A 25,794-nucleotide genomic window follows, 5' to 3' on the forward strand; every position below is an offset into this window, starting at 1 on the left:
ACAAAGTTTCTTTGAGAAAAGAGCTAGTCTAAAATGGACTAGGAGAATGCTTTCTTCTAGAATACATATTCTAGAAAGGTCCACCTTAATCACTCTCTTTATAACTCACCTCCCTCCAAATCTCCCCAATCTCCAGGGAATTTCAAAACGACTTAATTCCTAGTAACCCAGCCCTAGATTAACCTTTTCTTAGCCCTAGGTTAACATTTCTTTAGCCCTAGATTAACATTTCTTTTTAACATGATACCACAAGGAAGTGTATTTCTTAATATTGGAAGCGGTTATTTCACGATTTAGTAAACTTTTTGTGCTTTGGTTTTGCAGATCTTGGCATTCCATTCCCTGGATAAGAAAAGGGAATGCTCTAACGCCTGAACAGGGGCTTGAACCCTGGACCCTCAGATTAAAAGTCTGATGCTCTACCGACTGAGCTATCCAGGCTCACAACTGGCTTTCTCATTCACTAGGTAAAAGGACTAAAAGCATCTGACGGTGCTGGGCAAGTGAGATCCAGGGGATTCCCAAGGTTTCCAAGTGATCCCCACCTGTATTCACACTTGCATGGTCCACATTTCACTTCATCCTATTTCTTTAGGATGAAAGACCTTGTGGTGCTGAGTTGGGGGTCCAGGACCATCCCAGTAGTTATTTCATTTTCAGTCTACATTTATATAGTGAAATATAGACAGGACTACCAGGTTGTTGGAACCCCATAGCGACATCTGAAGTCTTCATTCGTTCGTGTGATTTCTAGGGCCGCTGTCGAGCCAAAGAAGGCATCTCTGGTTTGTTGTGTTTTCCCCCAAAGTGTTATCAATTTACAAGCTGTTGGGTTGAACACCGTTAGGATCATGGCCAAGTTGCATCGAGCCCCAACGAGAAGAGATGGAAGGGTGTAGGGTTGAAAAGTGAACAAGCCCCCAAAACCAAAATAAATAAATAAATAAAATGAAAAGGGAACAAGCAATATGAAGGTGAAGCATTAATGCAATAAATGTAAAATTATGCTATATATTATTAATCATATATTAATGACAATATTATAGATACCGTTATATATTACATATCACATTATATATTTATATATCATAATTACATTAAATGAATTACACTTAAATGAAATAGGCGGACCCCCGACGTTATATTTGAAACAAGGATCCACCTAGCAGCAGATGGTTTTGATCTTAATTTCTCTCTGTGTCTTGGGCCCAGCGGGCTCCCACCCAGTCACTCTACCCAACAAGGTAGCTGGACATTCTATTCCTTATGAATTTGTCCGCGTCTTGGTCTCCAGTTCTGACCTTTTCATTCTTGCTTTCCTTTCCTCTTCGTCTCTCTAAACCTCGGCCAGCTTCTCATTTCGTTGGCAAAAGTGCCAGCGACCAGCAAACCTCTAGGATTCCTGCTGCAAACTTTGCAAAGGTAAAGCCGGATTTTGTGGAACCCGGTTCTCAGCAACGTCCTGGCTTGCACAACTGGTGGAGTTGAAACCCGGTTTGGGTGGAAAAGCAGAGGAGAAAAGAGTGATCGGTGCCCGGGAGGAGTCTGGAGGAGGGAGAGGGGAAATGTGGTGTTTGATCATGAAAGAGAAGGAAGGGAAAAAGAAAAAAGAAAAAAAAAAGAGAGAGAGAGAGAGAGAAGGAAGGGAATGTCTGTGGCTTGATTCCTTTTGCTGTTGCTGCATGGAAGAGAAAAAGATCACTTTGACTTCTGCTTTGAATCTTTGTTTTTCACACTCATCCCTGGGATCTAGTCATTTCAAAATCCCAACCTGAAGATCTTCTTATAAAGTATTTCATGTTTATTTTTTATTGTAAGAATTTATTCAATTGATTAACATAATGAGGTAAACTAATATAACATAATATAACATAATTGATATAAAAATAATACACGGAAGTCAAAAAAGTTTCTGATTAAAAACACAAATTTTTTTTCATAATGGCTTATATATCTTTTACAGTAGTGTTTTAGGTACATATTAACATTGAATCAGGGGAATACCCATCACCAAATATGTCCTCCCCCCATTCCAGTTCCCTTTCTACAACCCATATACCCCACCATCGCCCCCCCCCCCCCCGGGCTGCTAGAGTAGGTGGACCCCTCTTTGTCTGGCTTACTATTAGTGATCACATATCTGTTTCGTCCTGGAACCCTCCCTTGTTTCCCCCTCTATTTAAGAGGCAGAGCTAGATAAATCGAGGTATGTGGTTTTGTTTGAAGGAAAGAAAAACAATAGAATGGGGTACAAAATAAGAGGAAAAAAAAAAAAAGAAGTCAAAGTCAAATACGCTGAAAATGGGCAGAGTCCCTCTACTCTAAAGGCTTCCAACCTCAGTTTGAGAGAGGACGTGAAAAAGGTAATTGGGATACCACAACAATACAAAAAGAAATATCAAATTAAATAACCAGTGAGCACTACAGCAATAAAGACAGGCACCACACAATAGTCTCGGTTCTGAAATCAAATCATGCAAAAAGAAAGAGAACGACAAGACAAAATAAAATAAAATAATATTGGAGACATCAACCTTAATCTCCACACCAAAATAAAGACGTCAAAAAATCGATCAATCGATAAATAAACATGTGGAAAAATGATTGTTTTGTGCTTTTTTTCCCCTTTTCTTTATCCCCCTGCATATGCACAGTAACTATTGGAGATATTGTAGAGGGAAGTATTTCACGTTTATTAAACTTCAGAGGAGGAGAAAAACACTACAGTAAAAATATACTGTCGCCTTGTTTGATTCTAATTATTATTGTTGGTAGTTATTTTTGATTTTTTTCTTTTTTACTCAACAGTTTGGAAAAGTCTACCATATTACTGCTTTTGCTTTTGCAGTGCTCAGATTGCTCCCTCTAAATGCTGCAAAGATGATAAAAGTCAAGGTTAACCATGGAGCAGAACTGAGACAGTGGTGAGGTGCTTTCTTTAGAGAGAAATTGCTGCATCAAAATGCCACACAGGAAGAAAAATATTTCGGTACTGAATTCAATATCTTAATCAGTACAAAATCCTTAAGCTCTTCATCTTAGAACAAACTTCGTCTATGGAGAAGTTCATAAAATGCATTTATACCTTCAATAAGATACTTTTTTTTTTTTTCAATAAAATACTTAAGTGGTGGAAGGAATACATCTGGGTGGAGGGTGTGGTGCTAGAATAATTCACTCTGAAATATTACTAATAACAGTTTACAAACTATGGTGCCAAAAATAATAAATTAAAGCACCTAACCATATTGAGGTACTACTCATTTTTATTTTGACAATGTAAGTAATGAAAATGATAGGAATTCTCTTTACAGGAAAACCAATCTAACATGTCACTTGAAACACTAAGGAAAAAATCTCCAATTGTCCCACTTTTCTGTATTTCTAGTAATGACATCAGAGAGCCCTAAAAGACTCAGGAATCAGTATTCCATAAGTTTCTATATATAGTATTGTGATGGACGAGGCTCAAACGAAAGGGTGAAAGCGACTTGCGAAAAAACAGATGTGTCAGAAGTGGGATTCGAACCCACGCCTCCATACGGAGACCAGAAGACCCCGTGAAGGGAAGTAGAAACTTGAGTCTGGCGCCTTAGACCACTCGGCCATCCTGACACTGTGTTAACAAGTGACACTGCAAAGACTACTGACCCGGTGTTGACGGTTGTTTTGATGCCTCAGGGCCTTGTTACATCCCGGAGGGGAAAATTGTTCCTGAAAATAAAAAGCCAGGCGGGGACCCCACAATCACCGACTGAGAAATGCAAAGACAAAGGAGCGCGAGTTATGACTCACTCGACCAGAATAAGCCACTTGGCCCAGGGAACCGACAGCAACGTCTAGAGGGGATGTTCCCTCTTGCCCTGGGACTCCCCAACACAATGTTCTGTGCATTTGGGGAGTAAATATTATTATTTTTATTTATATGTATAATGCCAGAGATCAAACCCAGGGCCTTGCACAGGCGAGGCAAGTGCTCTGCTACTCAACTCAGCTTGACTTTGGGGGTTTGGGGTGTGTGTGTGTGTGTGTGGGATATTTATTTGGGGGGAGGGTTGTTTGGTTTGTTAAGCACACATGGAGGTGTTTAGGGGCTAATTTTCAACCCAGTTATCGTTTATAAGTCCATTATTTAAAAAAATTATTGGAAATATACATGGGAAACATCTTAAAGTTATTTATGACTTACAGATTTTACTCTTTCAATGTAATTTTCACTTAAACATATGTTCTCAACTTTCTGAAGTGCAATGCCAATAGTAGATGAATTAGCTACATTTTAATATATATATAAATTTAAATTTGGCACTAAATGTTCCTAAATCTGGTTAAAGGTATGCAGGCTTATGTATCTTCTGTGTAAAAGAAATGTTCCTAATAGATTAAAAATATTTGGGATGCCTGTAGATGTTATTAATCACTAATGTGAATATGGAAAAATCTAGAATTAGACCAGAAGTTAGTTGCCTTCAATGGACTGATGACAGAAAAGATTTCAACTGGCTAGAATATTTTTCCTTTTTTTTTCTTCTTAAATTTTTCTTTTTAGATCATGCCGGCTGTGTTCAGGGATTTTTCTTGGCTCTGAACTCAGGATTACTCCAGGAGGGACCCAGGGGGACCTTATGGGGTGCTGGGAATGTGCAAGGCAAGTGCTCTCCCACTGTGCTATATGCTTTTCTGGTCAGCTCTTAGTTTGATTTGGGGGTCATACCTGGTGGTACTCTGGGGCTAATCCTGTGTTCAGGAGACCATATGCGGTACTTAGGGTTGATCACATACATGGCAGCACTTAACATATCTTAAGGGTTCACCTCTTGAATATTCTGCTATTTTGTTTCCTCAACTTTTTCTTTAAAGAAGTGGAAAATTTGGACAAATGAAATTTGAGTTTCCTATGGTTTCTAAATGATGAAAACTCAGTCATAAAAGAACCTATATTGTATTTTTTTAAGATGCCAAACCAAAATACCCGAAGTCTTTTCTTTTCTTTTCTTTTCTTTTCTTTCCTTTCCTTTCCTTTCCTTTCCTTTCCTTTCCTTTCCTTTCCTTTCCTTTCCTTTCCTTTCCTTTCCTTTCCTTTCCTTTCCTTTCCTTTCCTTTCCTTTCCTTTCCTTTCCTTTCCTTTCCTTTCCTTTCCTTTCCTTTCCTTTCCTTTCCTTTCCTTTCCTTTCCTTTCCTTTCCTTTCCTTTCCTTTCCTTTCCTTTCCTTTCCTTTCCTTTCCTTTCCTTTCCTTTCCTTTCCTTTCCTTTCCTTTCCTTTCCTTTCCTTTTTCTTTCCTTTTTCCTTTTTTCTTTTCTTTTCTTTTCTTTTCTTTTCTTTTCTCTTTTCTTTTCTTTTCTTTTCTTTTCTTTTCTTTTCTTTTCTTTTCTTTTCTTTTCTTTTCTTTTCTTTTCTTTTCTTTTTTCTTTTCTTTTGGTTTTTGAGCCACAGAAGTCCTCAGGGATTACTCCTGGCTCTGTGTTCAGGTATCATTCCTGGCGGTGCTCAGGGGACCATATGAGATGCCGGGAATCAAACCTCTCCTCCTCTTCTTTCTTTCTTTCTTTTTTTCTTTTTACAGTGCTATGTGTTGAACTCAGGACCTCACATGTGGAAGGTTGTGTTACTACCGAGCCATATCACAACCCCGCCTTCATGCAATTTTGACCCTTTTCTTTCCAGAGACCTAGCAGGTACCAAGTCGTCCTCGTTAGTATAGTGGTGAGTATCCCCGCCTGTCACGCGGGAGACCGGGGTTCGATTCCCCGACGGGGAGACATAGATATCTTTTGGGACCGGACGGATGGTGGTTCGAATCCCGACATCCCATTGGCCATTTATGAGCACCAACATGGACAACTAACTTTTCCCCTCTTTGTTGCTAATTTCCACCTTCCAATCTAGGAAATCTTTCCTGAATTTGACTTTTTTTGGAAGCCACACGGGCTCTCAATTGACTTAGGAGTCACTTTTGTTTGGCCTGGGGAACTATCTGGGTGCCAGGGATTGAGTCCGCTGAGAACAAGCTATGCTGTCTCACTGCTCCTCTTCCCTCCCCTTTTTCCCCCAGTTCTTACACCCACCTGTGGTGTGGCCAATAACCACTTGTGGCACTGAAGGGGCACCAACTGCAAAGCTGAAAGATCCAAACAGCAGTTGCCAGGATCGGTGCATGAGAAACATCAGGGATTGGACTCGTGACCATATGCCAGTGCATGCTGTGTTTAGCGCATGCTGAACTTACTTTTCATATTTTGTTTGCCCCCACCCCGGTTTTTGAGCCGCACTTGATGGTGCTCAGGGGTCACTCACAGTGTACTAGGGAGACCATCTGGAGTGATGTGGATGGAAACAAAGTCAGCAATGGGTAAAGGTAGGGTGCTCTCTCTCCAGCTTGTACTATCTCTTCAACTTGACATCGGTTTTAAGTAAAATAATTATGCAATCTGAGTAGGACTCAGATGGAATAATTTTTTTGTTGTTTTCTCGTTTGTTTGTTTTTTGGGGAGGCTACACCAATGATGCTCAGAGGTTTTTCCTGGCTCTGTGTGATCTCAGGGATCACTCCTGGTTGCACCCTGAAGACAAAGTGGGATGTCAGAAATCAAACCTGGGTATGCCATATACAAGGTAAGTCCCCATCCCACTGCCCTATCACTCTGGTCATTGGATAAAATAGTTTACTGAGGCATCAGTCAATGGACAGAGAAGGCTGGAGTTTCTGAGCTGGGTGTGGGTTTAGCCATAAGTCTATTCAAGGTATTGAGGCAGAGGAAGGGCCCCACAGACCAATGAATTCTTGAGAGTCAAAAGTCTTCCTTGGGGGTCCGGGCGGTGGCGCTAAAGGTAAGGTGCCTGTCTTGCCTGCGCTAGCCTTGGACGGACCGCGGTTCGATCCCCCGGTCCCCCAAGCCAGGAGCAACTTCTGAGCATATAGCCAGGAGTAACCCCTGTGCATTACCAGGTGTGGCCCAAAAAAAAAAAAAAAAAAAAAAAAAAAAAAAAAAAAGTCTTCCTTGGGATGTAATAAAACCAAGTTTGGAGGAATGACTTTATCACTGATAAGATCTTTACCAGGGGACTCTGTAGTCCAGAGAAGGCTAGACGCCCACCCCCGACCCCCAGAAGACCCAGCAAAGACAAAGGCCATATCAAATGAAATATCAAAGAAGGCCACGATATCCCCAACTCATTCTGACCCTGGCAATCACCCTAGCAATGAACTTTTAACCTAGGTAGAAAGTCCCATATGAGGCAGGTTGGAAGAAAACCAATAAAAGCCAACTTGGAACAAAAAATACACGTGAACGAAGAGACATTGTCCGCATGCACATGGCGACTGTATCATCCCTCCTGAGATGTGGACTTTTTTGGACATTCATGTTTCACACTGGAATGTACTGGAACTCTCTATCTTTCAATAAATAAAAGATGAGTCTTTTTTTTTTGGGGGGGGGGCACATGTGGCGGTGCTCAGGGGTTACTCCTGGCTGTCTGCTCAGAAATAACTCCTAGCAGGCGAGGGGGACCATATGGGACACCGGGATTCGAACCAACGATCTTTGGTCCTGGATCAGCTGCATTGCAAGGCAAGCACCGCTCTATCTCACCGGGCCCAAAAGATGAATCTTAATCCTAAAGAAGTTCAGAAAATTACTGATGGGAAACTGGAAGACTTGATCTCACATTCTTTTCCCCTTCCTAGCTTAAGTCTTCCCTATCTTAAGCCACAGATCTTGGATCCTCATTTCCAGAGCCAAAAATCCTCATTGCCAGTTGTTTTTATTAAATTATATTTGTTCATCCACAGCCCTGTTGCTGGAACTTTTGATGTTTCAATTAAGAACTGCTGAATTGATGAGTTTTTAAAGAAACTGTGGTACATCTATACAGTGGCATACTATGCAGCTGTCAGAGAAAAAATAGTTATGAAATTTGCTCATACAGTATGAATACTGTATTTGCCGGCGTATAATACGATTTTTTGGCCCTGAAAAATATACCTCCAAGGGAGGGGTCGTCTTATACGCCAGGTACACTTCAGATAGACTGCCCATAGTGCTTGCCCTGTGCCATAGTGGCCTCCTGATGCCTGCCCACTTCATTCCACATACCGTTCAGGCATCAGCAGCGCTGCTGGGTGTATGCTCGGCTGTTATGCGATTTTACCACACTCGCAAAATCGCACACACTAGACCAAACACCCAGTATGATAGGGCCAAATTGCGAATCGTGATCCATACTGGGTGTATGGTCGGCTGTGTGCGATTTTGCAAGTGTGGTAAATTCGGGTTACAGTATATTTCTTTACATAAGCATTTGAAATAAATTAAAATGTTGAAATCAAATCTGATATTGTTTTACCTTTTATTTGGTGTGTGGAAGGTGTTCGGAAGAGGGGGTAGTCTTATATGACGAGTATATAACAAATACTGTATTTTGAGTGGAAATGTTAGGGGATCGTCTTATACGCCGGCAAATACTGTAGATATGGAGCGAAATGAATCAAGAGGAGACAAACAGACATAGAATGATCACATTTATCTGTGAGATATTAAAGACAACTGCCAGGATTCTTCAAGGGCAAAGTCTTCCTGTTTTTAGGCCAAAGGTTTTTTCTTTCTATTTCCCCCAAATTTTGTTGTGCCTACGCAAACAACTACCATACACACGCTTTTCATTGTATTTTTTACCTCTTATCTTTGAAAAAAAAAAAAAGAGTGCTTACTAAACTTTCTGTTACGTATTAATGACTTTATTGGAGATACAATGATTTCCACAAATATACTTACTACTAAGCTTTCTCTTCTTTCTTTTTTCTTCTCTTGCATTTTATTTGTGAATTTTCTTTCTATTTTTCTCAATAACTTTGCTTTTCTTTATCTTGAAACAAATGTATTATAAGCAGTTATGTAAACTATGTGATGCATTTTTTAATTAAAAAAAATTTAAAAACAGGGGCCGGGCGGTGGCATTAAAGGTAAGGTGCCTGCCTTGCCTGCGCTAGCCTTGGACGGACCGCGTTTCGATCCCCCGGTGTCCCATATGGTCCCCCAAGCCAGGAACAACTTCTGAGCACATAGCCAGGAGTAACCCCTGAGCGTTACTGGGTGTGGCCCAAAAACCAAAAAAAAAAAATTTATAAACAACAACAAGGAAAAGTAGAGATAAAATGAAATTGCTGACATTGGTGAGGTGTTAGTTAGTTCATCTTGTCTATCTCTGGTCCAGGTATCCTAGCACCCTGGAAACCCTCAACTCAATTTTCTTATGCTCTGCCTGCCCTGATTATTTACATTCTGCAGAGGTGCTCATTTTGTTCTCATTTAGACCATGAGATTTATTAGAGAGAGGGAGAGAGACAGAGAGAGACAGAGAGACAGACAGAGAGGAGAGAAACGAGAGAGGAGAGAGAGAGAGAGGAGAGAGAGAGGAGAGAGAGAGAGAGAGAGAGAGAGAGAGAGAGAGAGAGAGAGAGAGAGAGAGAGAGAGAGAGAGAGAGAGAGAGAGAGAGAGAGAGAGAGAGAGAGAGAGAGAGAGAGAGAGAGAGAGAGAGAGAGAGAGAGACACTAGGGCAACTGGAGGTGGGCCATAAACACCTGTGCAGGGACCGGAGTTGGAACATTATTGGATGGAAGCTCAACTACCAACAACTGTTCAACTCCGCATCTCAGGGTGATTTGATTTTGGAAAAGGGGGGACCAGAGATGTGTTGGTTCCTGGGGCTAGGACAGGAAGCAGCCCTAGGACAGGGGGAACTTGCATGAAGTTAACAGGGAGGGTCCTATCTGGCACCCTATGTGGGCCCCCCAAGCACCGCCAGGAGTGATTCCTGGGGCTGGGGTGGTTTTTCTGTCCCACCCCGACCTGGGCCTGTGACACCTGAGCTCAGCCCCCCACTGGCAGCCCGGCCCCCCTTTCTGACGTCCCTGCCCCTGTCCCTACTGGGCCTCCTCCGAGGGTACCGGCACCTGCTGGCCGCTCCCGGGGACTCTGTGTTGCAGCGGCGCCTCCGTCCTCGGTGTCCGCCTCTGGGGGTCCCCGATACCGGGGTGGTGGTGGTGGTGGTGGAGGCAGGTTTCGTTTGTGTTTCTCCGGAGCACTAAAGACCCCCCAAGTCTGCAGTTCGTGGCGTGTCTCTCAAAGGACCCGCCGAGCCGGGTGAGGCTGGAAATCAAGCCCCATCGACCCATGATCGATCTATCGAAAAGCAGGGGGAGCTCGAGCAAGCCCCAATTTGGAAACTCGAGAGCTGGACAGACTCAGTTTTACTATAATCCAGTAAGGTTCCTTGCTGGGGCCTCGTAGCTCAGGGGTTAGAGCACTGGTCTCGTAAACCAGGGGTCGTGAGTTCGAATCTCACTGGGGCCTGAGGGGTGTTTGGTTTTTAATTAAGCCCCCCTTGCTTCAAAGGGGTTAAAGAGGTGGTGAGGGTGGCCTCCACCAAGACCTAGAAATAAAGAACCCCCAGAACCCTACAAGGCAGTGTTGGGCTTCCTCGTGTTTTTGTTACCAGTTATCAGTTATCAATTATTGATCTCTCAGCTAGAGGAAATGGTTCTATTTTAGCTGTAGGAAATCTTGAAGTGAAGAAAAGTGGCTTTGTTATCAGTTAATGAAACTTCTGTTTCAGCTTTGATCAGTTATTGATCAGTTATTGATAATATCTCTGCTTTAGCTGTGAAGAGATATTGATACTTCTGCCTCAGCCCTAACCACTTATCGATCAGTTATTAATTATCATACTTCTGCTTCGGCTGTGATCAGTTATTGATCAACCATTGGTAATATTTTTGTTTCAGCTGTGATCAGTTATTGATCAGTTATAAGCAATGATGCTTCTATTTTAACTGTCTAAAATCTTGAAGCATCAACCACAAACAAAACCAAATAAAGTAATTGCAAAAAAAAAGCCAGCAGAAAAAACAGATTTCACTTTACAATTATAGTCCCTTGCAACCAAAATAGTCCTGACAAATTAACATTAGAGGTTGAAGAAATTCTGTGAGAAGTATTGATTTTGTTTCTTCCTAATGGACTCCCTGAAGACAGGAGTCACTCACTGAGATGGTATGTCAGGGATCATACGGCTCCCTGTCTAGTCTGAATATGCCTGTAGAATGAAGCACAGCTTAAAGAAATGGAACTTGAGTGTAGTGAGTTTGCCATTTCTTTACCTGAGGTGAAAATGGTCTGAAGTAGGCCAGAGAGATGGCTCAGCTTTGCATGCAGGAGACCCGGGTTCAATACCCAACACTGTCCAGTAGCATCTTTGGGAGTACCCCCAAAAACACAGAGCCTGGGTAATTCCCACATTTCCTTAATATATCTGAAAGTCAAATAACCAAGGCCAGCCAATAGAGAAGAGCAAAGAAATCAGACATATCCCTGATAGCCATAATGAATAATTATCCCAGATGTGGCTAAGTAGTAGAGTGCCTTCTTTGCACATATGAGGTCCTTTTTTATTTATCAAATTAAGGAATTTTCTAATCCCCATATTAAATCATTAATAATGCAATAAACTCCACAAATCAGAGACACATTTCTTTAAAATGTATTCTGGTTTCTTTTTCTTTATTTTCACAGGACGAAGCATCAGACTCAGGCTCTACACATACAAGGCAAGAGTTCTTCCACTTACTGCTGCCTTCTGGCCCCCAAATTTTTATTTTTTATGTATTTATTTATTTTTGGTTTTTGGGCCATACCCGGCGATGCTCAGGGGTTACTCCTGGCTGTCTGCTCAGAAATAGCTCCTGGCAGGCATGGGGAACCATATGGGACACCGGGATTCGAACCAACCACCTTTGGTCCTGGATCGGCTGCTTGCAAGGCAAACACCGCTATGCTATCTCTCCGGGCCCACCCCCTAAATTTTTAAAATAATCCAATATATTATTGGACCATGTTTGCAATCTTTATTGTAAATTTCTCAAGGCTCTGGGCAGGCATAGATAAGGTTCATTTTTTATTAAAATCAAAGCAGCTTCTATTTCTTATAATTTAGGACTATGGTAATTCATCAAAGTCTTTGAGGAGTTTTAAGTTTCCATGACCTCATGAATGCAGCATTGGATTTTAGAAATAAACATCTCCCCCTTCTGGGGAAGGCCTTTCATCTTGCAGAATGTAGTGTGGGTATTTTCACAGGTGAGAGATGCTTTTTCATAACACCACTTGTAAACATTAATCACGGTATACTGTATCTCTGGCCTGATTTCCTTTTTTGTTTTGTTTTGTTGTGTCGAACACACCTAGTGATGCTCAGGGTTTACTCCTGGTTTTGTACTCGAGGATCACTCTTGCTTGGGTGTGGAAAACCATATGGGGTGTCAAGGATTGAACCTGGGTCAGCTGTGTACAAGGCAAAATCCCTACCCACTGTACTATTGCCAAGGCTCTCCTTATTCCCCTTGCATGGTGGTGGGGGGCGGGCAAGAAAGAGTCTTTGGAAGCTTGAGATTCCAGAAAATTCAATTACAGTCTGGTAGGCACCAGGTGATCCGTTAATTCACTAGGGCTGAGTGAATGGCCTCAGTTGGGAAAGGGTAAATTTTAAGTTGGGTGTACATTTTGCATACCTCACCAAAGCCAAAATCATCATTATTAATGGTGCCAGCCTTTCAGGTCTGTCACCTCCCTCACAGAAAAGAATTTCAGGGGAGACAAACAGTGAAGTAAAATTAGGTTTTATTTGGAAATTCTGAGGAAGTGAAGGAGGAGGATTAGGAAGGGAGGATAATGAATGACACGCTCAAGAGAGAGTACAGGCTTCTTCCAAGGCAGAGAGTTCTGGTACAGAGGCCAGCATGCAAACAGGAAAGTCCATATCTCAGGAGGGGAGATGTGGTCCTCACGTACATTTGGGGACCATGTACATGTGGGGACTATGTGCTTGAGCCCAGGGAGTAGTGTGCACATCTCCTTTGTTCCAAGTGGGCTTATACAGGGTTTCTTCCAACTGCCCCACTAGGGTTTCTTTCTCCCCAGGCAAGAGCCCTGTGTGATTGCCTGGAGGAAGGGTTCAGATCAGTTGATCTTCTCTGACCTTCCTTTCCTGGCCTTTGTTCCTGGCAGAACTTTTCTTATCTTTGTTCCAGTGTCTACAAGGCATGTGTTGGGAGCCTTAGGGTTAGGGATAAGAGTAACTTCTTCAAATTCCTTGCTCAGAATTCATTGATGTGGGAAGCCCTTCCTTATCTCCCTGTCTGCTTCATCAGCCTTGTTAAAGAGAAATTATTCTCAACCTCATTAAAATGGTTGGAACTGATGCCAGAGACATGGTCCAGTGGCCCCAAAACTATGGAAAAAATTAAGATAACACAATGCAATAGAGGACCAAATAGAACCAAGAGAACATGGCTTATGACCAATGAGCAAAGTGAAGTGTCGTCAGTGGATGGGAAGTTATTAAGCCTTCACAGTTTTTTCCTAAACTGGTTTAAAGGGATTAATTCAGAGATAAACCGAACATTTAGATATCCAGAATAAAACTTGGGGAATTTGGTCAGAAATCAAGGATGGGAAATTACAGCTAAACTTTGCTTAGTGTCCTAGGCGGGTTCTTTCTTCTTAAGAACCAATCTTGGGCCCCGGGGAGATAGCATGGAGGTAAGGCAGTTGCCTTGCAGAAGGTTCGTTGTTCGAATCCCGGCGTCCCATATGGTCTCTCGAGCCTGCCAGGAGCCATTTCTGAGCACAGAACCAGGAGTAACCCCTGAGCGATGCCGGGTGTAAACAAAAAAACAAACAAACAAGAACCAATCTCACTTTTGACATTCGTTTTATCATTGGGTAAGACTCCAGAAACATGTTTGGTATTTCTGCATTTACGTTTAGAAGTGTAAGAAACAAAATGCACACACCCCCACCCCGAAGTCCATGATAAGGAACTCTAGATGAAGACAAACCCAAACCCTAATAAAGTGGACTTTTCCACTCCTGGCTGAAGGCAGAGAAACAGTTAACTCAAAAATAAAACCAAAGTCGGTGCCCTCTAGGAATAAAGAACTAGGGATTGAGTGAGCTTGGAATGTTCTATGTGAAAAGACTCTCTTAACAACCAAGGTTTGAATCTGAGAATTCCTTGACAGCCAGGGTTTGAATCAGAGTATCCCTAGACAACCAAAGTTGAGCCAGAAAAATCAGTGATTAATTAAGACATCTATACAATGAAATCATTGTACTGTTACTGCTTGTGATTTCTAAATAAATTGCTTGAAGAGTAGACTCGAAGTCCTTGCCTAGAGTCCCTTAGTTGGATGAAGCTTAAACCTCAGTTAATCAAATAAACTTTCTTTTGCATCTTGCATTAAATTTGGAGGTGTTCTTTGACTCTCAGCACTAACATGAGTGCTAACTTGAACCCTAACAGAAGGAATAAAATCGCTACAGAGCAGGCAATCAGAGATGCATAAAGATGAATAGAGCATCTCCTATTTCCACTAATGTAATGAAAAAAAAAATGCTTCTTCTTATCACTTCTCACAAAGGAAATGCAACCAAGACATGAAGGAGCTACCACCTCACATATCAAAAAGAACCAAAGTTAGCAGAGCCAGTTTGGATGCACGGAAAATCACTCACACTGCTGATGTGAGGGTGAATTTGAGTGAACTCTGGAAAACAATGCAAAATCTTTCCAAAAGCTAAGAATGAGATTTCGTATGGCCCAGGAACTCCAATTCTTGATATCTACCTCCAAAACCTCCAACTGCTATTTCAAAAAGACAGTTGGGGGGGGGTACAGTGGGCAGATGCATCACCTTGACCCCCAGCACCTCCTGGACTTGGGGTCCCTCAAGTCCCTTGAGTGATCCTCTGAGCTCAGAGCCAGGAGTAAGCATTGAGCACCCCTTGGTGTGGCCCTCATGTAAGCATATCTGTGCTCCTATGTTTGCAGTAGCCAAGATCTGTGGGGGAATAAACCAAGAATCCCTATAATCGGTGGTTGGATAAAGAAACCACATGTTCCATGTGCAACATGGAAAGCTACTCACCTATGAGAAAGATGCAGTCATGCAATTTGCTGCTATTGTGCTTAGTTTGAGCTAAAGTGAATTCCATTTGCTAATGGAACATTTTGGCAAAGACTCTACTAGACAAAGAAGATTACAGAGCAATTTTCAGTGGTAGGCTGGGGGATTCGCTGAGTCTCTAGAGGGTGTGGTTTCTGCCTTTGGATCCGCTTCCTAAACTCTATAGATAAATCCGTGAACATGAAGAAAACAATGAAGAAATAGCATGAACAAGGCAAATGCAAAGTTCTGCCTGATGCCCTGCAGTTGGGACAGTCGCCTGTGGAAATCCAGCCGTTTGCCAGGGCTACCATCAATTTGTAAATTCATATCAGTGTCTCCTGTCTGCCTGCCTCTAAGTTGCAAGTTCCTTTGCACCCAAATGCAGACTCCTAATACGTCAAAAGGAATCATTTCTGAACTAATGCTTACGGGGTACAATCTTTGGTAGGAAAGAGGGGCTCAGGATGAACAGCAGGCTGAACCTGCTGGAATCTCAGAAAAGGGCAGAGATTGCAAGGCCAGGAAGCACCCACCATCTGCACAGAAGTGGAGGAGAAGGGGGGAGAGTGGTGGGGGAGTGGGAAGAGGAGGGAGAGGAGGAAGAGGAGGGAAAGGAGGAAGAGGGGGAGGAGAAGGAAGAGGAAGAGCTGACCCGGGGTTGGACTCCGCCTGGATCATCGGAGGCGCCAGGCCCAGGAGCCTGGGAGCATCTCCGGGAGGGATCACGCTGGGGCCGGCGGTGCATCTTCAGCCCCGCATCTGCCCAGCATCCAGGGATGAAGGAAAACCCACGGAGGCCACGGGGCGTCACGGGAGTCCAGGTGTCACGCGTGGGTGTCACGGCCACTGTAGAGCGCGCGTGGCCGGTGCGGGGAAAGCATGCTCCAGTGGCGCAATCGGTTAGCGCGCGGTACTTATACAGCAGTATATGTGCGGGTGATGCCGAGGTTGTGAGTTCGAGCCTCACCTGGAGCATGTTTTCTTCCCTTTGGGCGGTCCAGGCATCCTTCAGCCTCCATCCTTCCTCCCCATCCTTGCTGCTACTGCTATTCTACGTGGTTCCATTTTCCATGCCTCCCTGTTTTCATCCTGCAGAGGAGGCGAGTTGAACCCACCCAGGCTCCAGCTGTGCTCCAGCCGTTGCATCTTCCTTCCAGCCTTTGTAGCTGCCCAAACTGCAGCTTTTCCCCCTTCCCCTTTCTCTAAGCGATTCCTGCATGCCTGAGCCTTCCTTGGGCTCCTCGAATAGCTTGCAAGCATTCACGCAGAGTCTACACCCGAACATCTCCAACCTGAGTCCACCCCGCGTGCAGTGAGGACGCAGAATCCATCCGCCCAGCGACCCTGCAGCATTTTAGCCCGAGAAATGGGGTTACTTGTTTATTTCCCCCCCCCCCAGCGGTGACGGCACAGGTGATGGGTGGGTCTTGCAACAGTGCCCCAGTTTCATCATAAAATAAACCTTGTAGGGAGAGTTACCTTCAGCCAGATGCCAGGTCCAGGATAGATGATTTAAGGTGGCCCAGTTGTTGTTTGTTGTTGTTGTTGTTGTTTTCATTGAAGCCATTGTGATTTACAAAGTCCTTCCTAGTTGGTTTTCAGACATGCCGTGAATCAGGGCCAACCCAATCATCAGGGTCCAACCTCCCTGCACCGATGTTCCCGAAGTCCATCCCATACCCCCTCCCCCTGCCCCCACTCCTGCCAGTATCAAAGGCCTATTTTAATTTTAGGTTCTTAAAATTTAGATTCTTGGGTCTCTTGATTTCATTGTTGTTGCCTTTGATACTTAGTTATGTTTTTTTTTTTTTTTAATCTCCACCAATGCACCTGAGACCTCTTGGCCCCTGGCCCTCATCCTTTCATACTTGTGTTTTTCCTCCTCCACTTAGTTTCTTTCCTTCTCCTCGCTATCCCCAGAAACTAAAACTTTTTTATCCAGTGCGCAGGGCTTGCTCCTGACTCTGCATTTAGAAATGATTTATGGCAGCACTCAGAGGATCATATGGAGTGACCAAGATCTCCCTCAGGCCAACTCATGAAAGGTCAGTGTCCTGGCTGTATGCATCACTATAATTAGGTCTCTCTCTCTCTTTTTTTTTTTTATTTTGCTTTAAAATAAATAGTCCATGGTTTCATCCCCAGCACACTCACTCATGTGTGCTCTTAACATTAAAAATCGTGTGTGTCTGTGTGTGCGTGTGTGTGTGTGTGTGTCTCTGTGTGTGTGTGTCTCTGTGTGTGTATGTGTGTGTGCTCTCCTGGTGCTTCTCAGGGATCCAACCAGACACAGCATGTCAGCTTCTGCTCTTTGGCTTTTTCACTTTCAGAGAGGCCCTATATGTACTCTCTGGAACACACATACTTTTCTTTGGTTTGGGGGCACACCTGGTGATGCTCAGGGGTTACTCCTGGCTATGTGCTCAGAAATTGATCCTGGCTTGGGGGACCATATGGGACACTGGGGATTGAATCCAGGTCCATCTTGGGTCAGCCATGTGCAAGGCAAATGCCCTACCACTACGCTATCATTCCGGCCCCGTGGAACACATACTTTTAATTTAATTTCTCTTAGGTACATTTCTCTAAACAGAACTATTTTACTTCCCTATTTCATCTCCTTTTGATACTCTGCCCTGCCAGGAAAGGTGATGTTGGATAACTCAGGCAGTGGTTAGGTTTCACTTTCCTTCTGCAAAAGAGCAGCTCGTCACTGAGTCCACTGATCCCCCAGAACTTAAGGTAATAGAATCCTTTCTTTTTCTTTTTCTTTTTGAGTCACACCAAGGGATACGCAAGGATTACTCCTGGCTCTGCACTCAAAACCACCCCCAGTAGTGCTCAGGCGACTATAGAGGATTTTGAAGATCAAAGCCAGATCTGCTGCATGCTATGCAAGCACCCTACTCACTGTACTATTATGGGACCTTCTTTTTTGTTTGTTTGTTTGTTTGTGTTTGTTTTTTGGGCCACACCCTGTGATACTCAGGGGTTACTCCTGACTATGTGCTCAGAAATCTCTTCTTGCTTGGAGATATTATGGGATGCCAGGGGATCAAACTGCGGTCTGTTCTAGGTTAGTGTGTGAAAGGCAAATGCCCTACCACTTCCGCCACCACCACTCGGACCTTATGGGACCCATTTTTATTTTATGCAGACCAGTGAACTTAAGGTGCTTGATAATTGCCTCGTGTGCTGTGGGACATGAACTTTAGTGACATGTAGGTGCTCTGCACAGACTTTTATTATGCCATGAGGTATAGGGATTTACATTCTCATTAGTTATACAGTTGGGGCCCTGGGGATATTTGTTGGGAAAAACAGTGTCCCATAACCTAAAACAGCTTGAAGGCAGGGAGACCTTTGACACAAAAGTTCCATCTCAGGAACCTGGAAACCGACTGAGAAATAAAGTTTCATGCAAGGCCCAAGAGGCAAAATGGCCTAGCAGAGAGACTCCCGCTGGAACAAAGGCCACTATAGAACTGCAAAGAAGCCCATCAGCTGCTCTAAACTCCCCCTTAACAACGACCCTAGCAACGGGCTGTATGGTGGGGTCAGTTTTCAAAAACTGTGCCAACTAATTTGGCATAACACAAGCCATCTGTGTCTCCTCTCTTGGATGTGGACTTTCACACACAGCCGAGCCTGGGACATGCCCTGGCTCCCTCCAGCCTGGAGAAGAACATCTTCGCTCCTGATCTCCCCTTCTTCCCTGCACTTCCCAAGAAACTGCTTTCTATTTCACTGCTCCTCTCCTCCAGAAATTCTTTTCTGAGAGGGCAAGGCTATGGGCCTGAAAGGCCTGAAGAAGGTCTAGGACTGACTTTGCCCTCTTGCAAAGAGCAGTTCCTCTCGCCAGCCTCAAACTATGGCCTACGGGCCACATATAGTATTTGTATCTGTTTCGTTTCTTCATTGTAAAATAAGATATATGCAGTGTGCATAAGAATTCGTTCCTAAGTTTTGTTTTTACTATAGTCAGAGCCTCCAATGGTCTGAGGGACAGTGAACTGGCCCCCTGTTTAAAAAGTTTGAGGACCCCTGCCGGGGTCTGAAGGTTGCATGGTGAGGGCAGAGAGATTGACAAAGCAGTCAGATGAAGTTCCAGGAGTCAGCCAGCTTTATTTCACAGTCCCTACCGCCATGCACACCTCCTCACATGGCCTTTGATACTAAGCCCTTTTCTAGCAGCCACTTCTCCACTCCTACTGGGCTCTCTTGGCCTCTGTCTCCCTTTCAGCTGCTTTTTCCAGGCTTTCTAACTGGCTTCCAGGCTGACTAACGCCCTTTGGTGATGTTCCTCCTCCTGCTGCTGCTTTGATGATACTGAGTTGCTGATGCTGAATCCGATGCTGTATCTCTGATGATGATGGCTCTCTAGCCTCTCTCTCTAACTCTCCTTCTTATCCCCTCTCTCGTTCCCCCCTGCAGACTCCTCTACCCGCCCATTCCAGGTGTGGGCAGTTCTGAATTCAGGTGGGATAGATGAGTTGGGGGAGGGGATACCCACATCTGGGCTCATCTCCCACGCCCGTGCAGAGCAAGTGGGTTCCAAGGCCCAGCTTGGAGGCTCCCTCATGGGACACTGGCAGAACTAATCGGCTACGCCTTTAGGTGCTCAGAGTTGACTTTACCGGTTTTGATCCACTCCAGGCATTTCCCCAAGTGCTGGTGGCCAGATGGGTTGAGCTGAGACTTGCGAGCACTGTTTTCTCGAGACTACCTACCTACCTGACTCTCCACTTTACTGAGCCACGGGCAACACTTTTATTTCAAGGCAAAGTGAAAATTAATTTGAAGAAAGGAAATGGCAGGAAACAGTAAAGCTTAGAGCAAACAAGTCACCAAAATGAAGGAAAGTTACAATTTCAAAAGTGAACAATGCAAAATGGTATTTTTTTAAATAATGAGTAGAATCCTCAAGTTACTAGAAAAATTATTAAAAAGAGAAATAAATATAAGACAAGCTGGAGAATGAATACAGTGGGTAAGGCTCCTGCTTTGAATGCCAGAAAGGTGAGAGTGAGATTCTGTATTCTTCCTCAGTTCCCAGGTTTTTCAATATTTTCATTCTTCTTTTTTGGTTGTTTTTTGGGCCACACCTGGTGACGCTCAGGGGTTACTCCTGTCTATGCACTCAGAAATTGCTCCTGGCTTGGGGGACCATATGGGAGATGGAACCGCTTTCCACCCTAGGCTAACTTGGTCAAGGCAAACAGATGCCTTACCACTTGGGCCACCACTCTGGCCCAATATTTTCATTCTTGAAAATAAGTATGCCCAGATGCGAAGGGAAAGGAAATTCCCACCATGTTAACTAGGGCTTATTTTTTTAGTGGTATATTTATAGGAAAATTGAGTCTTTGTGTTACTTGTGAATGTCAAGAATGTTCCAGAGAACATTCAGAGTGGTCTGGCTGGCTTAGATAGATCTTTTGGGTTTTCTATTTGGCCTTAGGTTTTGTTCTTTATCTCTTAGTCTTTACGAGTCTAAGGCCTCTGGCAGAATTTAAGATGTTGAACAACTGTTAACTTACTGTTTATCTAAAAGAATCCAGGAAGTCTCAGGAATGGTAAAAATGTAGGCTGGGGGGCCTGGAGAGATAGCACAGGGCGTTTGCCTTGCAAGCAGCCAATCCAGGACAAAAGGTGGTTGGTTCAAATTCCGGGTGTCCCATATGGTCCCCTGTGCCTGCTGGGAGCTATTTCTGAGCAGGCAGCCAGGAGTAACCCCTGAGCACTGCCGGGTGTGGCCCAAAAACCAAAAAAAAAAAAAAAAAGTAAGTTAAAAAAATGTAGGCTGGGGACAGTATGGTAAGGGGAAAGTGAGTTTGGCTATGGGATCCTACTCAGCACCATGTATTGTCCCTCAGCCCTCCAGGCATGATCTGTGAGCACAGAGCCCTGAACAATCAATATAAATATAGAGGCTGGGAAGAGCTCTAGAAATCGCCCATGCTAGGCCTGAGAGGCCAGGGTTAGACTGGCAGCAACACATATTCCTCCCAAGCCCTACCAAGAGTGACCCTGGAGCTCAGAGCCAAAATAGTCCCTGAGCACCACTAGTAATGGACCCAGACCAAAACTATCTAAATAATAAATGAACTATAAATATTAGTCTAAAAGATAATATATTTGGGCACCAGAGAGACAGTAGAGGAGGGAAGGTGCGTTTCTGGCAATGCAGCTGACTATGGTTCCATCTTCTGCGTCCCATATGATCTCCCAAGCATTATCAGGGGTGAGTCCTGAACGAACATAGAGCCATGAATAACCCTTGAGCATTCAGCTGGTATGTCTCAATCCCTAACCCCACAAAAGATAATGAGTTATTAGCACCTTTATGCTACATGCAATCAACCGTTTAACTAAAATCTGTTTTGGGGTCCTACCTGCTAGTGCTCAGGATTTATTCCTGGCTCTTCATTCAGTGGTCACTTTTGCTGGGGATTAGGGGACACTGTGGCCCAGGTTGTCCAAATGCAAGGCAAAAGCTCTTCCTGCTGAAGATCACTCCAGCCCCAGTGTTTCCAGTCTTATTTGTTTAAAAAATAAATATGAAAACTTTGGGGCTGGCCTGGAGAGATAGCACAGCGGTGTTTGCCTTGCAAGCAGCCAATCCAGGACCAAAGGTGGTTGGTTCGAATCCCGGTGTCCCATATGGTCACCCATGCCTGCCAGGAGCTATTTCTGAGCAGACAGCCAGGAGTAACCCCTGAGCACCGCCGGGTGTGACCCAAAAACTAAAAAAATAAAAAAGAAAAAAAAGAGAAAACTTTGGGGCTTTATTAAATAAAAAAAAATTAGTGAAGTATTAGCAAGTTGAATCCAGAAATATATGATATTTCTTTGCCCCCATGAGGTTGCTGGGGGAGGGAAAGCTATAGGTTCCAAACTTTTCCCCTTTGGGGGAAAGACCACAGAGAATGAAGACATTATACCTATGACCCACAGGAGAGCCAAGATGCCTGAATTCCTGGGCTGAGGCCAGGAATAGTAAAAGCTTTTTCTCTGAGATGAAGGACTTACTAGACAAGACTGTCCACTATCCTGGCTTTTAGTCAACATTTTTTTGAAGATCCAGCCCAGGGACTCACAAATGCAAGTTCTACAACTGCATCATACTTTGGCCATGTACTGAGGATGTTAATGAGCAGGATAAGATAGAGAATGTGAGATAGAAAGAAGAAAGTAGAAGCTGGAGTGATAGCACAACAGTTAGGGTGCTTGCCTTCCTTATGGTCCACCAAGGAACCTGGGTTCCATCCCTGGCATCCTATACCATCCCCTGAGCCCACCAGGAATGATTCCTGAGCACAGAGCCAAGAGTAAGCCCTGAGCACATCCAGGTATGGCCAAAAAAGAAAAAGAAGAAAAAAAAGGAAGGAAGGAAGGAAGGAAGGAAGGAAGGAAGGAAGGAAGGAAGGAAGGAAGGAAGGAAGGAAGGAAGGAAGGAAGGAAGGAAGGAAGGAAAGGAGGGAGGGAGGGAGGGAAGGAGGGAGGGAGAGAAAGAGGGAAGGTAAGAAAGAAAGAAAGAAAGCAAAGGCAAAAGAGAAAGCAAGAAGAAAGTAAAATCACCTGTGAACATATATAACATAATAACACATACAAAAGCACAAGTTATGAAGTCAGAGATGTAATATAGCACATAAAGTACTTTCTTTGCGTGTTCTCAAATTGGGTTTGATCTCAGGTTAACTCATATTATGGTCCTGAGTCCAGTGAGGAAAAATCTTTAAGTGTTGAATTTATAGTAAATAAGCTCTGAACTCCTCCATGTGTGGCCAAAGAGCAAAAACAAAAGAAAACATAATTATAATTATATCCACAGTGAATAATTAGCATGCAAAATTAGAAAATACTATTTTTTTTAAGTTTAAACTTCATTCCGCCTGCCAACAACTCCTAACTGACTGGCAAGGGTTCTCTCCCATGAGGGATGAAAGCACCAAAAAATACCATTTAAAATACTATCATATCAATAGGACTGGAGTGGGGAGGGCCTGAGTTTGATCTCCAGCATCCCACATGGTCCCACAAACACTGCCAGGTATGATTCCTTAGTGCAGAGATAGGAGTAACTTCTAAACATCACCGGGTGTGGCCCGAAAAACCAAACAAAATAGTATCAATAAACATAAAATGATGAGCAGTTCATCCTTTAAAGCAAAACTATTCTTTGGCTTTTGGGTCACACCCAGCGATTGCTCAGGGATTACTTCTAGCTCTGTGCTCTGAAATCACTCCTGGTGGGCCCTGGGGACCATATGGGATGCTATGGATCACTCTGGCCCCAAAGCAAAACTATTCTGAAAACCATTGTTGAGAGAAATGCAAGACCTCAATAAATGGAAGAAGATCTTGACCAGAAGGAGTCAATCTTGCTGAAATATATAATTCTCTCCATAGTACAGTGAGCAGGGCACTTGCTTTGCATGTGGGGACCTCGGTGTAATCCCCAACACTGTATATAGTGCTGAACACTGCCAGACTTGGCCGCCTAAGCAAAAACTGTATGTGTAAGGTTTTCTCCTGACTGACATATAAAGTCTATGCATTTGCAAACAAAATGCCAGGAGAAGGCCTGTGCAATTATAGTATAGCAGGAAGGGTGCTTACTTTGCATGTGACTTTGCTTTGCATCCCAGGTTCCATCTTTGGCATGCCATATTGTCCCATGATTACCTCCAGGAGTAATTGCTGAGCATATAACCAGGAGTAACACTTGAGCATTGCTAGGTGTGGCCCAAAGATGGTTCTCCCCCACCCCACAAGAAAAAGCCAGTAGGGTCCTCTGCACTCCTATGTTCATTGCAGTGCTGTTTACAATCGCCAGAATCTAGAACTGACCCAGGTGCCGAAAAAAGATGAGTGGCTAAAGAATCTGGTACAGGGGCCGGAGAGATAGCATGGAGGTAAGGCGTTTGCCTTTCATGCAGAAGGTCATCGGTTCAAATCCCGGCGTCCCATATGGTCCCCCGTGCCTGCCAGGAGCAATTTCTGAGCCTGGAGCCAGGAGTAACCCCTGAGCACTGCCGGGTGTGACCCAAAAACCACAAAAAAAAAAAAAAAAAAGAATCTGGTACATATACACAATGGAATACTACGTAGCTGTTAGGAAAAATGAAATCATGAAACTTGCCTAAACAGGGATGGATATTGAGATTATTATATTGAATGAAATGAGTCAGAGGGAGAGAGATAGACACAAAATAGTCTTACTCATCTGGGGGATTTAAGAAAATAAAAGACATTATTGTAATAATACTCAGAGACAATAGAGATGAGGACTGGAAGAAATGAGAGCTGGAAGGACCAGCCCACGATATGAAGTTTACCTACAAAGAATGGTGTGTTAGAGAAATAACTGCACTAACAACTAGAGTGACAATGATAAAGTAAGAAATAGAATGCTTGTCCTGAAGACAGGAAGGGGGTGGAGGAGGAGGGAAATTGTTAAATATAACCCCACACATTGTAAAATTACCCCACCTGCCATATTTCAAAAACCCAGGCAAACTTCTTAAGAAGTGGGTATCAATGAAAGATTAATAAACCAAGTCAGTCAGGAGAGAGTCAAGGAGTCAGTCTGTTTTATGCCTCTTGATCACCCTGCCTTTCCAAAATCAAATTGCTCTTTCTTTATTCTCCCAGAACAACATCCACCAAGGCAGGGCAGGGTAGAATGATGCAGATGGGTTTTTACATATCAAAGGAAGAAGTTTAAGGAAAAGAGGAAGATGAGGGAATGCTTTAGTTTTGGGTTAATAGCCGAGTGTCATCTTACAATTCCACCCCTTCTGTTCAAAACAAAACAAAAGGAAATGAGAAAAGCTACAAAAGTTTTGTTTTATTGTTCTCAACCAGAGGCAGGAACCACGATTAGAACTTATAAAAGTGGTAGAGTTTTTTTAGTTTAGTCTTTTTTTTTGGGGGGGGTGGTGGTGGTGGTGGTGGTGGTTAGTGTCACAGCTGGTAGCACTCGGGGATTACTCTTGGTTCTGCTTTCGTTAAGAAATCGCTCCTGGTGCTCGCTTCAGCAGCACATATACTAAAATTGGAACGACACAGAGAAGATTAGCATGGCCCCTGCGCAAGGATGACATGCAAATTCGTGAGGCATTCCATATTTAGAAAAGAAAAAAGAAATCTCTACTGGCAGGCACAGAGGACCATATGGGATGCCAGTATTCGAACTGGATCTGATAGGTCCTGTATCAAGGCAAACACCCTACTGCTGTACTATCTCTCTGGTCCCTAAAAGAAGCAGTTATTTTGCACAGGCACAATAACAGTTGGCTGTAAAAACATCAAAAGTCAGATTGTGCATACATATTCTCAAAGCAATCAATTTTTTTCAACCCTTGTCTTATACATACCATAACATTTTTTGGCCATACCCAGTGATGTTCAGGAGTAACTCCTGGCTATGTGCTTAGAAATTGCTTCTGGCTTGGGGACCATAAGGGACGCCAGGGGATTGAACCACAGTTTGTCCTAGATTAACACATGCAAGGCAAATGCCCTACCGCTGAGCCACCACTCTGGCCCCCATACCACAAATTTTTTCATAAAGTTTGCACATAAACATTAGAACCTTTCTGCAGATATACTTAGTTTGAAAACTCTTAAATATTCTTACACCAAGCACTGCAATAATGAGTCTACAGCATCCAAGTTCCTTTTCCATAAACTTCTCTAAACACAATAAAAACATTTCTGCAGATATAAGTTTGCTAAAACATTCTTATAATGAGCACTGTAATAAGAGTCTATAGTATCCAA

The 25,794-nt window shown here is 43.5% G+C and overlaps 1 protein-coding gene and 6 non-coding genes across 7 annotated transcripts in view; 4 read left to right on the forward strand and 3 right to left on the reverse strand.

Annotated features, from left to right (window-relative positions):
• The window catches only part of LOC125996117 (histone H2A type 1-B), a 949,462-nt gene that overhangs the window by 878,506 nt on the left and 45,162 nt on the right, over positions 1–25,794 (reverse strand). The gene's annotated exons all lie outside the window — the stretch shown is intronic.
• Positions 369–441, reverse strand: TRNAK-UUU (transfer RNA lysine (anticodon UUU)). Its single transcript has one exon. It is a non-coding gene; the product is annotated as a tRNA-Lys (tRNA).
• On the reverse strand, positions 3,509–3,615 carry TRNAL-CAA (transfer RNA leucine (anticodon CAA)). The gene is made up of 2 exons: positions 3,578–3,615; positions 3,509–3,554 (listed from the first exon to the last, which is right to left on the reverse strand). It is a non-coding gene; the product is annotated as a tRNA-Leu (tRNA).
• On the forward strand, positions 5,688–5,759 carry TRNAD-GUC (transfer RNA aspartic acid (anticodon GUC)). Its single transcript has one exon. It is a non-coding gene; the product is annotated as a tRNA-Asp (tRNA).
• Positions 10,282–10,354, forward strand: TRNAT-CGU (transfer RNA threonine (anticodon CGU)). The gene has a single exon. It is a non-coding gene; the product is annotated as a tRNA-Thr (tRNA).
• TRNAI-UAU (transfer RNA isoleucine (anticodon UAU)) lies at positions 15,888–15,981 on the forward strand. The gene is made up of 2 exons: positions 15,888–15,925; positions 15,946–15,981. It is a non-coding gene; the product is annotated as a tRNA-Ile (tRNA).
• Positions 25,037–25,143, forward strand: LOC125996668 (U6 spliceosomal RNA). Its single transcript, XR_007491350.1, has one exon. It is a non-coding gene; the product is annotated as a U6 spliceosomal RNA (small nuclear RNA).

This window comes from Suncus etruscus, chromosome 18 (assembly GCF_024139225.1).
Source record: "Suncus etruscus isolate mSunEtr1 chromosome 18, mSunEtr1.pri.cur, whole genome shotgun sequence".
Classification (NCBI taxonomy): Eukaryota; Metazoa; Chordata; class Mammalia; order Eulipotyphla; family Soricidae; genus Suncus; species Suncus etruscus.